At 49.1% G+C, this 13,405-nt stretch overlaps 1 long non-coding RNA gene across 1 annotated transcript in view; it reads right to left on the bottom strand.

Annotated features, from left to right (window-relative positions):
• Positions 1-3,904: 3,904 nt before the first annotated feature.
• LOC138579543 (uncharacterized) overlaps positions 3,905-13,405 on the bottom strand; it is a 185,245-nt gene continuing 175,744 nt past the window's right edge. Inside the window, exon 2 of the long non-coding RNA XR_011304055.1 lies at positions 3,905-4,223. This is a non-coding gene — a long non-coding RNA (uncharacterized lncRNA). The remainder of the gene's footprint in view (positions 4,224-13,405) is intronic.

The raw sequence follows: 13,405 nt of genomic DNA, 5'->3' as shown, positions 1-13,405 counted from the left end.
CTCCCAGAGGGCCTTTGTACGGAATGCGAAACCCCATTGTGAAAACCCTTGCCAGGAGTTCCCTCTCACGTAACAGGGGGTACTGTGATAGCCAAGGAAGCAATTTGTCCACCCTTATCGGTGACAGGCCCTTTTTGCAAAGTTCCTTTGACCCCCCATCCCATCGACCCCCGCACCCTGGTGTACCATCATTACCATTATGTTTTGGCATGTGCGCCATAACCGACATGGGCCCCCTTGGCCGGTCTCCTCTAGTAGCTCTAGACATACTGACACCTTGAAGAAAATAATTTGTTTATTTAGTTACCAACGCAGTGTAATTCTGCCCTTTTTACAGTGATGCAACCACACAGTACTTTCTCCTGCTTGAAGTCAATAGCTCCTCTATTTCCTCTGCTTGCTCCCCATTTCCCCCCTGCAGCTCCTTGCTTGTTGGCCAAATGCCCCACACGTGGCGCAACTATGCCAAAATCTGCAGTTTTGTCCCCAATTGCATTCGCCCTCATTGTAGAACCTGCATGTGAACTGGGCTCTGCCGTTGGGATAGTTCCCGACTCCTCCTCTGCCCCCTCGAGGTATCCCATGCAGTGGCCTGGCACCTGATGCATTCGTAGTTGGTCCCCTGTTTGACCCTCCTGGTTGCTGTGGGGTGTTCCCGCCACTCCAAATGTTCCCCTCCCTCTTGCCTTCTCTTCCAACACCTTGTTTTTGATCTGGATATACTCTAGCGGGAAACCCTTCCCCCCCCGGCTGAGAGAACCCCCCTCCTTCCAAGTGCACTGTGCGATTATCGCACCCTCCTGCTAGGACAATCCTTCCGTCCGGTTTCTCTACAGTACCCCTGGTTGACTCTAGCCAGTCTTCAACTGATTTGTGATCCCATCTCAATTCTCGATCGTGCACCATCCTTAGGCGGAATCGCTGAACCCTCAGTAACCACTCAATACCCCCTAACTGATTGTGTTCCTCTATCGCACACGCCCGATAGTTCAGTAATGCGGGCCCTAGGCCTTGGTTCCTTTTGCAAGATGGTCTGCGCCATCATCTTAAATGCCGCCAAACCCGTTTGCAAGGGTTTTGTCGGGCCTCACCCCTTCCTGGCCTTCACAGTCTCCCTTCCCCCCTTTTCCTGCATCGTGTCCTGGCCTTTCGTTTGGATATCTTGTCGCTGGAGTAGCGACAAGATATCTATGAATTTTCTCAACCATATTTGATTCTTCACCCACTCTGGGATGAGCCAGGTTGAGTAACCGTGCCCAGTCGTGGCAGGGAGTTTTCTGATCTTCCTTAAACCGCCTGAGTCCTTGTCAGCATTGCCCTGCCCCCCCACTGGGTTTTCAAACGCCGGGCTGCGGGCCATTACCTTTTGGCTTGCCCCAAGCCCATTTTCTAGCCATACGTTGCTTGCCCCTCCTGTGGCTAGACCCTCTTTACTAGCCACCTGGCACCCCTGCATAGCTTTTCCTTCGTGTAGTACAAACACAGCTTTTGCAATCCTTTGAATTAACTCCAACTCACCCTCCTTATTCGTGATCATACTGGTTGAGGCCGCCCCACCCTTTCTGTTCAATGTTATGTCGTTGTTTGCTGGTGGTTTGGGAGTTTGGGTCGGCGGTGGAGCCAGGATTGTTTGAGCCGCTGTCTTCACTGTAGCCATTGGGGCTGGTGCCCCCATGCATGCGTTTAATGTTGCCAACCCCTCCTCTAAGTCCTTTTTTGTCTTCTTCTGGTGTGAGCCCCTGCTCGTTTTTGCCATTCTTTTGCATGCTGTGTGCTGTTCCTGCACCTACCCTGACGGCTGCAGTTCGCCACCGGTGACGCATGCCTGGCGTGTCAATTCCTTTGAGTCATTAGTGCCTCTGCCCACCTCTTTACCCCCCATCATGGTTTTGCTGCCATTTCCTAGGGATGGGCCCCCCATTCTGTCGTTGACGTTCCCGTGACTTCCTCTTCCGCTAGCCCTTCCTCCACTAACAGGAGCTCTATGACCTCCAGCCCTGGGCTTTCTGACCTTGCCTGATGCGACATGGTGGAAAACAAAAGGTGTCAACTACTGCAGTGCCGTGCCTCTCCCACCCCTTCCAAACAATTTTGCCCGAGTAGTGTACATCGTCTATGAGGCCCCTAATCTACCTTTTCGATGAAGATCTATTTCGGATGTCGGCTGCCCGGTTTGCTTGATGATGTTCGGCTCTGATACCTGTGAAAAAGTAATATTTGTGTGAACAGCTGCTATTGCTCCTCTTATATAATACCTCCTCCTCTTATTTAATTGCACTCGTGAGCCCTGCTTGCCTTTGTAGTGATGTCGAGCCACCCCCCCCCCCACTGTCGGCCCTGCCCAGCCCCTGCGCCAAGTTGCTAGTGCAATCTCTGTGTTTTTTTATTCTTATGCCTGCCATTAGCTTCCCCAACATCGGGAGCTGCATTCTTAGTGCTGCTACCTACCCCTAGTTCGGCTGAGGCCATTGATTTCAGATACATGTGCCACAGCCCGTGTGAAGCCTGCCCTTCCTACATTTTGGCTTTCCCGCAAATCTCACGCTAAACCCCCGCCTGCCACTGATTTTGGGCAAGGGTGCCTTCTGGAACACATCCCGTGGTGCATACATAGCGCCAATTCCTAAAATTATTAACAGCCCAAAGTCCCCCCGCACTTCCCCCAAATAATCAATTCCCAAAGCCTACTTCTATGCCCCTTCACCCCTCGCTCGTGTTGTCTTGATCTGGTGCATGGTGGTACGTCCTGTCCCTTTTTCCCCGCCTTCCGTTTTTCATTCCTGCAACCGGGACTGGCCAGTTAGGCAAACCTAAATTCTGGAAGCATGCAATTTGCCCTGCCTGTCCACCCCCCACTTGGGATAAAGCATTCCTCTTTACTGCCTTGCTGTCCTCTGTAGACTAGTCCTACCTTATAGGGAATGTTAGTCTCACTAGTTCGCACCGTCCGCACTCCCCGCCATACTGACAGAGTCCTCAATCTTCAGGTCAAGAAATTGCTCCCTATCTCTGCCTGAACGCATTACCCACGACGCTGTCCCACATTCCACTGTACGGTTCGAGGCCACTGCAACACACCTCTTGTAGCTATGTGTATTGTGAACTGTTATATTGACGCAACACTCCAGTCCACTCCACAACACTCCAGCAGGTATTGCAAAGGCCAGCATTGGAGTACTTTTGCTTGGTTTTTGGCACCTTCCCGCTCTTTACTACCAGGGATGCAATGTTTACATTTAAACAACTGAGTAAACTTGCATACTCGACATTGCTAACGGCCCCGTTAGTCATTCCCATCCCATGGCCCCATGCGAAGCTTGGCCTCTTTGCCGCACGCCTGATGTTCCCCTGCCCTTTGTGTGTGCCATTCTCTTCCCCCATACCCCATCCTGTGTGCTGGCCCCCAATAATCTATTCTCAGTGACCCCCGTGAAATCGGGCCCCCAGGCAATCTTTGTGTGCCCGGCGCTTCATAACGCCTGGCCACAGCCCACGAGATGCTATTTTCTTCCGAATGGTGCTCCCAGACTCTTCGTGCCCAGTTTGCCTCTAACCTTCTCCCTCGCCGCTCCTTCCAGCATGCCTCTTTCTCCCCCTGACAATTTTGCAGAACTACGCAGGACAGTCGTGCACATATAGTGTTTGCATCACCAGGAACATTCCCCCGCTCGGTAACCTCCTCTGCCCAAGTGCGTGTACCTCTACTTTGCATGCACGAGCACATTTAAGCCACTAACCTCGCTGTGCATGTTCACTGCAGTTTCAACTTCTGCCGTTTGTGCCGTGACTATACAAACGCCCCGGCCAGGACCATCGATCATAAATATTTTCATTGCATCAAAAATCTTTTCCCAACAAAATGCATAGTTATAAATACATTCTATGACAAGACTGGAGGCGAGCATTATGCTTCAACTTCTTTATTACTACCCTTCAGCAGTTTCAACAACTGTATCAAACAACAACAAAGAAATGTCCATGTGACTTTCACTTTAAACTACAAATCCCAAAGTCTCTGTAGTCCTTCCTTCTCTCCAGCTCAGTTATGACCACATCCTGTCCCTGAGCTCCTCCTCTCTTTTATGTGCTCTTAATGACTTGATACCAAAACTTCACGTCACGCCAACCGAGCAAGGACTTCATAACTCCGACATAACTCCGCAATGACTGAACTCTCGTCGTCTTTCATAGTCCATCCCCTCAATTGTTCTTCTGCTCCTCCCCTAGAGAAAACAGAAAATATATAATGTCAGGGTGGCACTTAGTTTGTCATCATAACCATACACTGTTACATACAATATCATTATCAAACAGTCGCGGGTGGGAACTAATGCTCGCCTCCTAGTCTTTAATAAAATTAAAATTCTACAGGCCCCAAGCAGCTTGCCCACGTACACGTCATCATGACCAAAGCAACCAGCGACCTATCTGCACCCAGGCGGGTCTCTCGGGAACAAACCAAAATGGCGGTCCATACCCTACCTGCCTCGCGGTTTCCTCCCTTCCACCACCCCCCTCCCCCGGCTCCGATTTCAAGAGATATCAAACCGTCATAAGGTACATGGCATTTCCCATTTGCACCCATAACCTGTCCCACAGCACAATTTCATCCCATAGAAACAAATAGGCGTGTATGGAATTGCGAAATCGAGAGCCCCATTCTAATTCTCGGGGTGCCGTAATAACACAATCTGGTGCATGCGAAGCACAGGTATAAGGGGCACCCTCTAGATAATGGGGGTTTCACCCACGTAACAAATAAACTGCACTGCATTGCAGTTCAACCCAGATGCATTTCAATGCACTCAAACAAAAGAGACAACTTTACAATATTTAACTCTGTAATGACAACCACCTACTTGCACCGCCTCATTGTTACATCCCTGGAGCAGCCTGGTGCCCTCAATTTACAGATTAACCATCACCAACAAGAGCCCTAACACCTTTGTAGTTCCGCAGCGCCACACAAGCCAGTTCCCTCCCTTGGGGCACCTGACATTTTATAAGTTTAGACAATTGCAACACATGTCCTGGGCCGCCGCGCGGTTTCCTGCCATAGAAAACCAACTTATGCATTTGAATATGTGTCCTCCCTTAGACCAAACACGGTGATTTTGTTTTTATAAAATTGCCAGAAACAACTTTCGCCTTTCCCTTTTACCAGAAACAGCGCATCCCTGCACTGCATCACGCCTTCCTCCCTTCTAACAAACCTGTTACATATTTATTTACAAAATCTAAAGACAAACTTAAGTGTTTTCAATTTCCAAATCGTACCCATACCCTGTGCCGCCTCGCGGTTCCCTCCCTTAGAAACATAGATTCAAATCGATTAGGCCCCCCCCCCAACCTCGTGTGCCCACATGCCGGAACCAACCACTAGCGTTTCAACACATGGACTCGTGCTTTTCCCATCCGCGGTGTGGCCTCTTTGCTGGGAGCCCGATCCTACATTACCCTGCTCTTCCCCCCTTTCATGTCCGCTGCCCCTCACCCCCTTAGTTAGCTTTCCGTCGACCCCCTATTCGCAGTCAAGCAGCACCACCCCCCAATAGTGCAACTATATACCGTGCCTCCGACCCGTGTCGTTGTTAACTGTCCTGGACTTCAAAGCTATTGACCTGCGCCCCTCAACTCATCCAGTTCTGCCTTGCTGACTCTAATTCCTTCTTCCAGCCTGAGCATACGTCCCTACCGGCTGAGAAACACAAGTCCTCCGACCCTGCCTTTCTTCCGCACTGTCCCCGAACAGCTCTTCATGAAGCAATCTCGAACCTCCAGCTGGAGTGCTTCCCAAAGTCCTCAGGCTCCTCTCCTCTGGAAACTGTTAATCCTGCTGCTTGCCACCGAACGACCTCTTGATCCTCGAAATGCACACCGCAAATTCCCCTCTGTTGCAGGGAAGGAAGGCAGGGACCGAAAGAGAAAGCGCGCGCTTGTTCTTCTTGCTGATAGATTTTTATCCATCAGCGGTGATCTTTGGATACCGAGGCTTGAGCCTCATTACTCCATCTTCTCGGGTTGAGTATGTAGTCGTAGGTTTGTATTCGTTTTGGTCTGTGTGGTCTTGTCACAGTAGAGCTGGTTTCACAGGGTCTTCGCAGTGATGGGCAGCGGGTAGCGGTCGAAGGGGTTTGCAGTGCTGGCAATGAGTCTTCTGATCAGAGGGTTCGGGTTCTGATCCAGTCCTTGGCAGAAGTTCTTACTCAGCTTCGCTAGATGTTCGTCCAACATCTCGATGTCCAGGTTTCTTTGAAGGTCTGCTATCCTTGTGAAGATTGGAGCTCCAGACGATATCCGCAGGGCCTTGTTCTGGACTATCTGAAGACTCTTCCGGTGTCGCTCATGGCAGGTCATCCGTGCTGGGGAGGCATACGTCAGGGTTGGTCTGATGATCGCCTTGTAGACGTTGATCTTTGTCTGGAGGGGCATGGACTTGCTCTTCAGAAGAGAAAGCCACGCGTGTTGAGGTTTATATAAGCCCAACTCTCTCTTGGCCCCGCGGCCCCCCTCCCCCTTCCGGTGACGCTGGGTGACGTGGGGCATCATCCCCACTCCACTTCCGGCCCGGATCTCCATTTGATCCCAACTGTGCTCTGGGTGGGGGTAGGCTGGCCAGGCGCACCCACTAAGAGGCGGCGCCCGCCATGTCCTCCTTTGTCGATGTGTTCGCCCGCCATTTCATTCTTTCATTTGGAGGCCGGGAGTCGGTGGAGGGTGGATGGCGTGTCTTTTGTTGCTTTTACTTTCCTTTGGACGCCGGTAATTGGTGGAGGGTGGATGGGCTGTCTTTTTGTTTATTGTACTTTTCCTTTTTTCTTTGGAACCCGGGAGTTGGCAGAGAGCAGATGGCCCGCCTTTTTGTCTATTTTACTTTTCCTTCTTCTCCTTTTATGCCAGGAGTTGGTGGACCTACTTTATGCACGGCATGATCATTTCCCCTTGTTGACAGTTGTTTTATTCCTTATTAGCACAGTAAAAGGGAGACTGTGTCATCATTCACTCTGGAACCCATGAATGCAAATTGGGAGGTAGGAGCCACCAGAATAGTGAACATCCTTTAGTCTCTTCCTCCAAGTTTCTGTCCTCATAGGCTACAGTAGACCCTCCTCTTCCCCTTTGTTTCTCGTGTCCATGTCCTCATCCTCGCCCCTTAAATTCGTACCGCACTTAAGGTAGTATGTTCACTCTAAAATAGCCCCTCTTCCCCCACCTTCTCCTCCTTGAGAAATGGCACAGTTCAGGTTGGCGCCAAAAAGGTTTTGTACAGCGATACAAGTGAAAGGAGTTGGCAACTTGTGTGTACTCCTCGCCAGCACCCCGCACAAGAACACAGTACCACAGTAGCATGGCTGGGCAGGGATGGCCCAGGAATTAAAGCGTAGTGGCCTGGGGTGCAGGGCTGCTGAACGCCAGCTACTTCCCGCACAGCGGTTATGTATTTGCAGGTCGGGTGAGCTTATTGCCCTTGGAAACGTGCATCTGTTACTGGATGAGAATACACTAGAATAATTCTGAGTCCAAATAACCAGACACACTCAACAAGATTGGCAAGTTGCTGTTTTATTAGCAATTGTCTAAACAGGGAGTTAACAACGAACATCAATGGACGTTCGCTCATTCTCAGCAATTTCCACATGAAATACAATTATAAACTTTCTTTGTGCGTCAGAATGACGTCATGCTACGTGGCAATAGTAAAACACCTATCAAGGGTTGGGATTGGTTAATGGAAACTTCTAGATATGCAATCATATAGGAACTAGGTTTGTTATTGGCTGGCAGATATCAGGGGGACAACTTATGACTAACTCTTCATAGGTGTCATTTAAGAAAAATCAGTTACGCAGTGTTTCATTGGTTTCTCAAACTATAAGGTCCTTCATTATATGGACTAATACAGTTGGTTTGGCACGCTTGTGCCATGTCTGGAACATTTGGTTCAACTTTCAGCACATAAACCAAAGACCCAGGTGCAAGTAGATAGGACAGAGAGCCACCCTATCACCCAATTAGCCCAACATCTCTCATCACCCATGCCTTCTGCCATGACATTCTCTTTGTACTTGGCCTTGCAGAGTATTCTTGTCCTAGGAATTCGGGAGTGAGAACACTCACTATCGTGTCTGGAACTCAAGTTCAAGCCCTATTTTCAGCCTCGACTCACGTGGCAAGAGATTGCGATTCTGTTTATTCTAATGTTTTCATGAATTAAGACTTGGCATCTTCTGTGTTCTTCCTTGCACCTTAACGTGAGAGGATTCATCCTCCAAACACATGTTCTCTTCAGTGTAGATAGCTGACCCTGACATCTCAGTTCTTGACTTCAACCGGACAGCCTCCCAACTCAGCTCCAACAACCTGCTATTCTACTGCGACACAACCTTTTCTTTTCTCTTCATGGTTCTTTGGCTTACTTGTTTCATGATAACAATGTCCAGTTTCTGTATAGTGGCGGCTCCGCCTGTATTCTATTTACTACTTGTAGCTCGCCTATGCCATGGCTTGAACTATCTTGCGTTTCAGCGTATGTACATTCATTATACTTCTGACATTTGCAGCACTTTCTGACGTGATCTTCTTCTTTTACACTTTTAAGGCTCACTTGATTCTTTACTTTGTCATTTCTCCTCTAGGATTCATACATTGTCTTCATTCATTATTTCAGGACGTTGTGAACACTTTCTTATGACATCATCAGTGCATTTTCTTAGCTCTTTCTCATATTCCTTCAGGGATTTCCTCCTGCAGGCTGTCATCAACTGGAGGGTACATTCGATATGGTTGTCTTAATGGATACCGTCTTCCAAATACTTGCAGCGGTACTGGTACAATAGCTGGTGTTAGACAGGGCACGGTCTCATGTCTCTAATACAGGGGAGGCAGGTGGGTAGGATCTCCTGCGGATGTTTACTTCTGCTCCTCTACAGGGGTATGTTTTATGTAGAATGCTATTGTGGTGCATTGTGTTTATATTAGAATTGCCATTGTTTAGGTCTCTTCGCGACCATAAGATCTTCCAAGATCTTCCACTCATTTAAATAAACGGGGCAGTGTTGTTTTCTTTATAGTGCCTCGGGCATGCGTTTGTCCACATGGTTGGTTGTTGCTGATTTCTGTAGTTCAGTGGCAGTATTAACTCCTTTCTTAGCATTGTTTGGGTTAATAAAAGCACCCCCGTAGGATACAGACAGTGAAGGTAGCAGTAACTTGGGAACTGCATGGGCTTGGTACGGTACATATAAATGGTTCCATGTAATAATGAAAATTGGCATTTTTTTGCAATTACATTATTACATCGAACATGCAGGGGACACCCCTGCAACCTCGAAACCATTTTGTTTCCAAGGGGAGCAAGTGACACCCCCGCAACCCTCGCCCCCGTCGACCCCATATAAATGCCCATCATATATAATGTTGCAACAACCTTTTCCCAGCGACATTATGTATGGGGACCATGTATATGGGGAAAATATTACTGTATCCCGTATAAATGAGACCCTTCTACTTAAAGTAGCACTAGCAATATTATTGATTACAGATCTTTTGTGGCAGCTGGATGCATGCAAGACTGAGTTGACTTCTGTCGGTTTCCTATAAATTGAGGTCATTAGTTCTGTGCCAGCTGGCGTGATAGTGATATCCAGGAAGTCAATGCTCACCTTACTTGAGGTTTTCTTTAGTGCCAACTAACCAAAAATAAACAAATTAATGACAATGACCTGACTGGACCATATAATTGATCTAATCGCTCAACAAGCGACCATTGGGCCACCATACCCCACCAGCGCCCAACTGATCCAGAATTTGTCATCCCCACAATTGTATACAGACTAGGCTCATTAATGATCGAGAGCAAGACAACCAGGGCAGCACAGGTTTGCAGTATGATCACGTGCTTGCTAAAGAGATGTATGATGAAAGATTAGTAATTTGGGAATGACTGCCACATCATTTTAAGAAGAACAGGTAATACGAAGGGCAAACGTTGCGAGTTGTGTGGGGAAAATAAACGGGATGGTTGCAAAAAACTAGAGCATGGAGGAGTTGCATTTTATGGCTGGGGGATGGTGTTGAGTGGCAGTACCCCGACATTATCAAGCAATTATTAAACTAGTAAGTGGTTACAAGGAGTAACATGACTGTGTTAATGCTGTCTCAGGAAACAAGTTTTTGACTTGCTTTGCAACAGATTTGTGTCAGAGAGTGCAAAGTGCAGGAAAAGATGAGGTGTTACGCTCACCTGGCTCCCACAGAGGCGTCGAACTGGACTGGACTGCTGCGATCTCCACCAATGTGACACGTAGGGCCGAAATGACGGACTGGACTGTCCCACCTAGCTTCGTTTGCTTGGCCCATAGGAATATTCTTCTGCAAGTGGAGAAAGGGAATTAACCACCCCTGGAGTTGAGCGTAAATCCCCCCACCCCGTTGTTCTCCCCACTGATCACCTTGGATGTCCCCTCTTATAGTCTCACCTGATGATTTGAAAAGATGAGCTCTCCATCCTGTATTGAGCGCAGGGGCGCGTAGATAACCAGTTGCTTCACTGGCTCGAAGGAATTGGTGAGTTCCAGGCCAATATTGACTCCGATATTCCCGGCAAGACGCCGTAAGTATGTAGTTTGTAAGAGTTCAAATGCCTGACTTTCACTCTTGTCCGATTCCTAGGCAGGTTACAGCTTGACCTTACTGAAGAGTTCCTCGTGGCAACCGGTAATGTTCTGGTAAGATTTGTATTATCCAACACAGTTCGATAAAATAATGTCCATACGTAACCTGTTGCTTTCTCCCTTATTTAGGCGCTGAGAGAAAGTATGAAGTCTCGGGGAATTATGTCTCTGGCGGTAAAATCAGGTAAGTCTTTTGTGGTCAGGAGGGTTCCCCTTGTTAGTCCCTTGTTTCACCTTGCTGTCCTTTTGTTTCCCCTTAGGGGCCGGGGTTTCGGCTAGGATGCAGTGGAAGCTGCGCCGACCCATGGAGAAGACTAGTACCCCCGGTGATAAAATCAGGTAAGTCTATGGGGGGTATTCCTCTGTGTATTCCCTTGGCTCAAATTGCTGTTCTTGTCTTCTCCTTAGGTTCCGGAGTGCGGCGGGAACATGCAGGAGGATGCAGTGAAATGTGAAGATGATGCGAAGGCTGGTGAGTTCAGCGTGGCGCTGCAGCAGGCGAGGCGACGCGCATAAAATAACTTCTTTCTTCCAGCTCGAAGGCGTGATGAATCGGGAATTCAGGTAAGGATCAAAGGTATTGCTCTTGTTCTAACCTTTTCTCCTTCTTTCTCCCTTTTTCTAGGAGCTCCAAACTCGAGGCGGGCGTGGCAGAAGACTGGATGCAGACTTGCAGGCACGGTGAGCGTTACGCTGCTGGATGCAGAATAACGCGAAGCCTGTGCTGCTTTTCGGGCGTGGTTTAAATAGCCTCCAAAGTAGTCCCAGGTAAGTATTCCTCCCCAGACCCACCCGTGTAAAAAAATAGTCCCTAGGTAAAATAGTCCCTTCCAAGCCTTGTTTAGCTTGGAGCTCTTGCAGCATGGTCTGCATCAGGTAAGTTTGCAGCATGGTCTGCATCAGGTAAGTTTTAATCTATGAGCCTGGCGCCTATGGCGCCAGGACTGACTCTCCATATGAACCTGGCATCATAGGTGCCAGGACTGCACCCAAATAGCCCCTAGCGGCGGTTGTTGGGCTTGCTTGGGGTAACTTGATGCCTGCTTCCGGGGTGCCTGGACTTGGTCTGGCTCCCCGGGGGTAGGCATCATGACAGGAGGTGAACGCACGTGGTGACTAAGTCGTTGGCAGAAGGGAAGGGCTGTGCTACCCTTGAAAACAGGGCCAGCCAGTTTTGTATTTTAGTTCTATTGCGGAATGTCTAGCCAGGGATCAATGAGTGGTGTGTTTGAGAGCGGGGAGCGCAGCTCCAACGGCAGCATGGGGCTTGACAGCAGGGAGGTCAATGAGCTCATCAGACTCTTGCAGGAAAGGGTCCGCAGCATGGGGACAGGCTGGGCAAAAAAGATGCTGGAGCAGAAAGGCGACCTTTGACATCCTTCCAATAACTGAAAGGTCAGTAAGCACACCAGCAAAGAGGAAAAGAGCCGTGTGGCAGCCAAAGTCTAAGGTGGTTGGCTTAGGGGGAAACAAGCGACTCATAGAAAGCGGGCCAGGACTAGCCACCACGTGTGTTAATAGCGACGTACCGTTTTAAATATTGGGCACGCATTCAGGAATGTTAAAATGGCTAGGTTTATGGAACAAATGAAAGTAATGCAGAATGTTGCAAAGGAGACAAACATAGCTGGGGCTGGGTGAGTCCTAGAGCATCGTAGGAGAGGTCTCCCGAGCCCACCATCTATGTGGGGGCAACAGTGAGGTCAGGCGCCCTAGTAGCTGTGTGAGGCACAGATGCAACATATATGTTGGAGTAGACACACAGCGGTAGAAGTCCCCAGCTGTGTCGGGAGACCCACCAGGATCAGAACCTCTACTGATGCTGGGCTCAGTAGGTCCTGGTGGGACCCTTGCCCCAGCAATTGGTCTGGAGGGTTCTGTGGCAGGCGCAACAGGGGCCGGGTGGAGAAAGGGCAAGCCCGGAGATGGAAGGATAGCCCCCAGCCTTAGGAGCAACAGAGGGCAACAGCTCCCTAATGACTATTGCTTCTTCACTGTCAGGTAGGTCAACACTGGCATAGCACATTCCCTAGCAGGTGAAGAATCACAGTTGGGCAAGATAGTACTTTGAATTATTTTAATTGTTATGACTTGATACAGCGGGGCCCAACATTACAATCAGCAAGGAGGAGGACAAGAAAAGGCAGAAGAGGTATAGGACCGAGGAAAAGATTGGTAACTGGAACAAGGCATTTTCTTTGTTAGCTGCAGTAATAATGGAAAAGTTCCCTGAGCAGGAGGCAGGATTATGGAAATACAGGGACACGGCTGTGGAGGAGCACAGGTGTTATGGCACAGTGGGTTTGTTGGATTATGACTGAGAATTCCGGTCCAAAATGGCACAGTTCCCTGTGATGAAATGGGATCAAAAGAATATGGGAGGTTGGGTGGCATATATGAGCGGCAAATAAAGGCCAAGCCAGGCCAACGGGAAAGAAGGTAAGACACCCCGCTGGGCTTGGTTCAGTAAATATGACGATGGGAAAAAAGAGAGTTGGTGGCCCTTTCGCCAGGGCATGCAGGGCCAGAGGGGCAAGGAGTGGTCACGATACAGTAGCCCACAAGGCGCCGGAAGGGGGCAAATGATGTGGCTTGGGAGGGAAGCGGCACATGCCAGCTCTTTAACTGAGGTTTCTGCAGCTGGGGCAGGAATTGAAGTTTTTCCATGAATGCGCCAAATGTGGGGGAGGGCACCCAGCAACAGCGTGTCATAGGTCCCAAGGGTCTCAGAG

Source organism: Ambystoma mexicanum, chromosome 3p (genome assembly GCF_040938575.1).
Source record: "Ambystoma mexicanum isolate Mex_15411 chromosome 3p, UKY_AmexF1_1, whole genome shotgun sequence".
Lineage (NCBI taxonomy): Eukaryota > Metazoa > Chordata > Amphibia > Caudata > Ambystomatidae > Ambystoma > Ambystoma mexicanum.
Note: the sequence above shows the minus strand (reverse complement) of the source record. Positions and strands in the feature narration are given on the sequence as shown.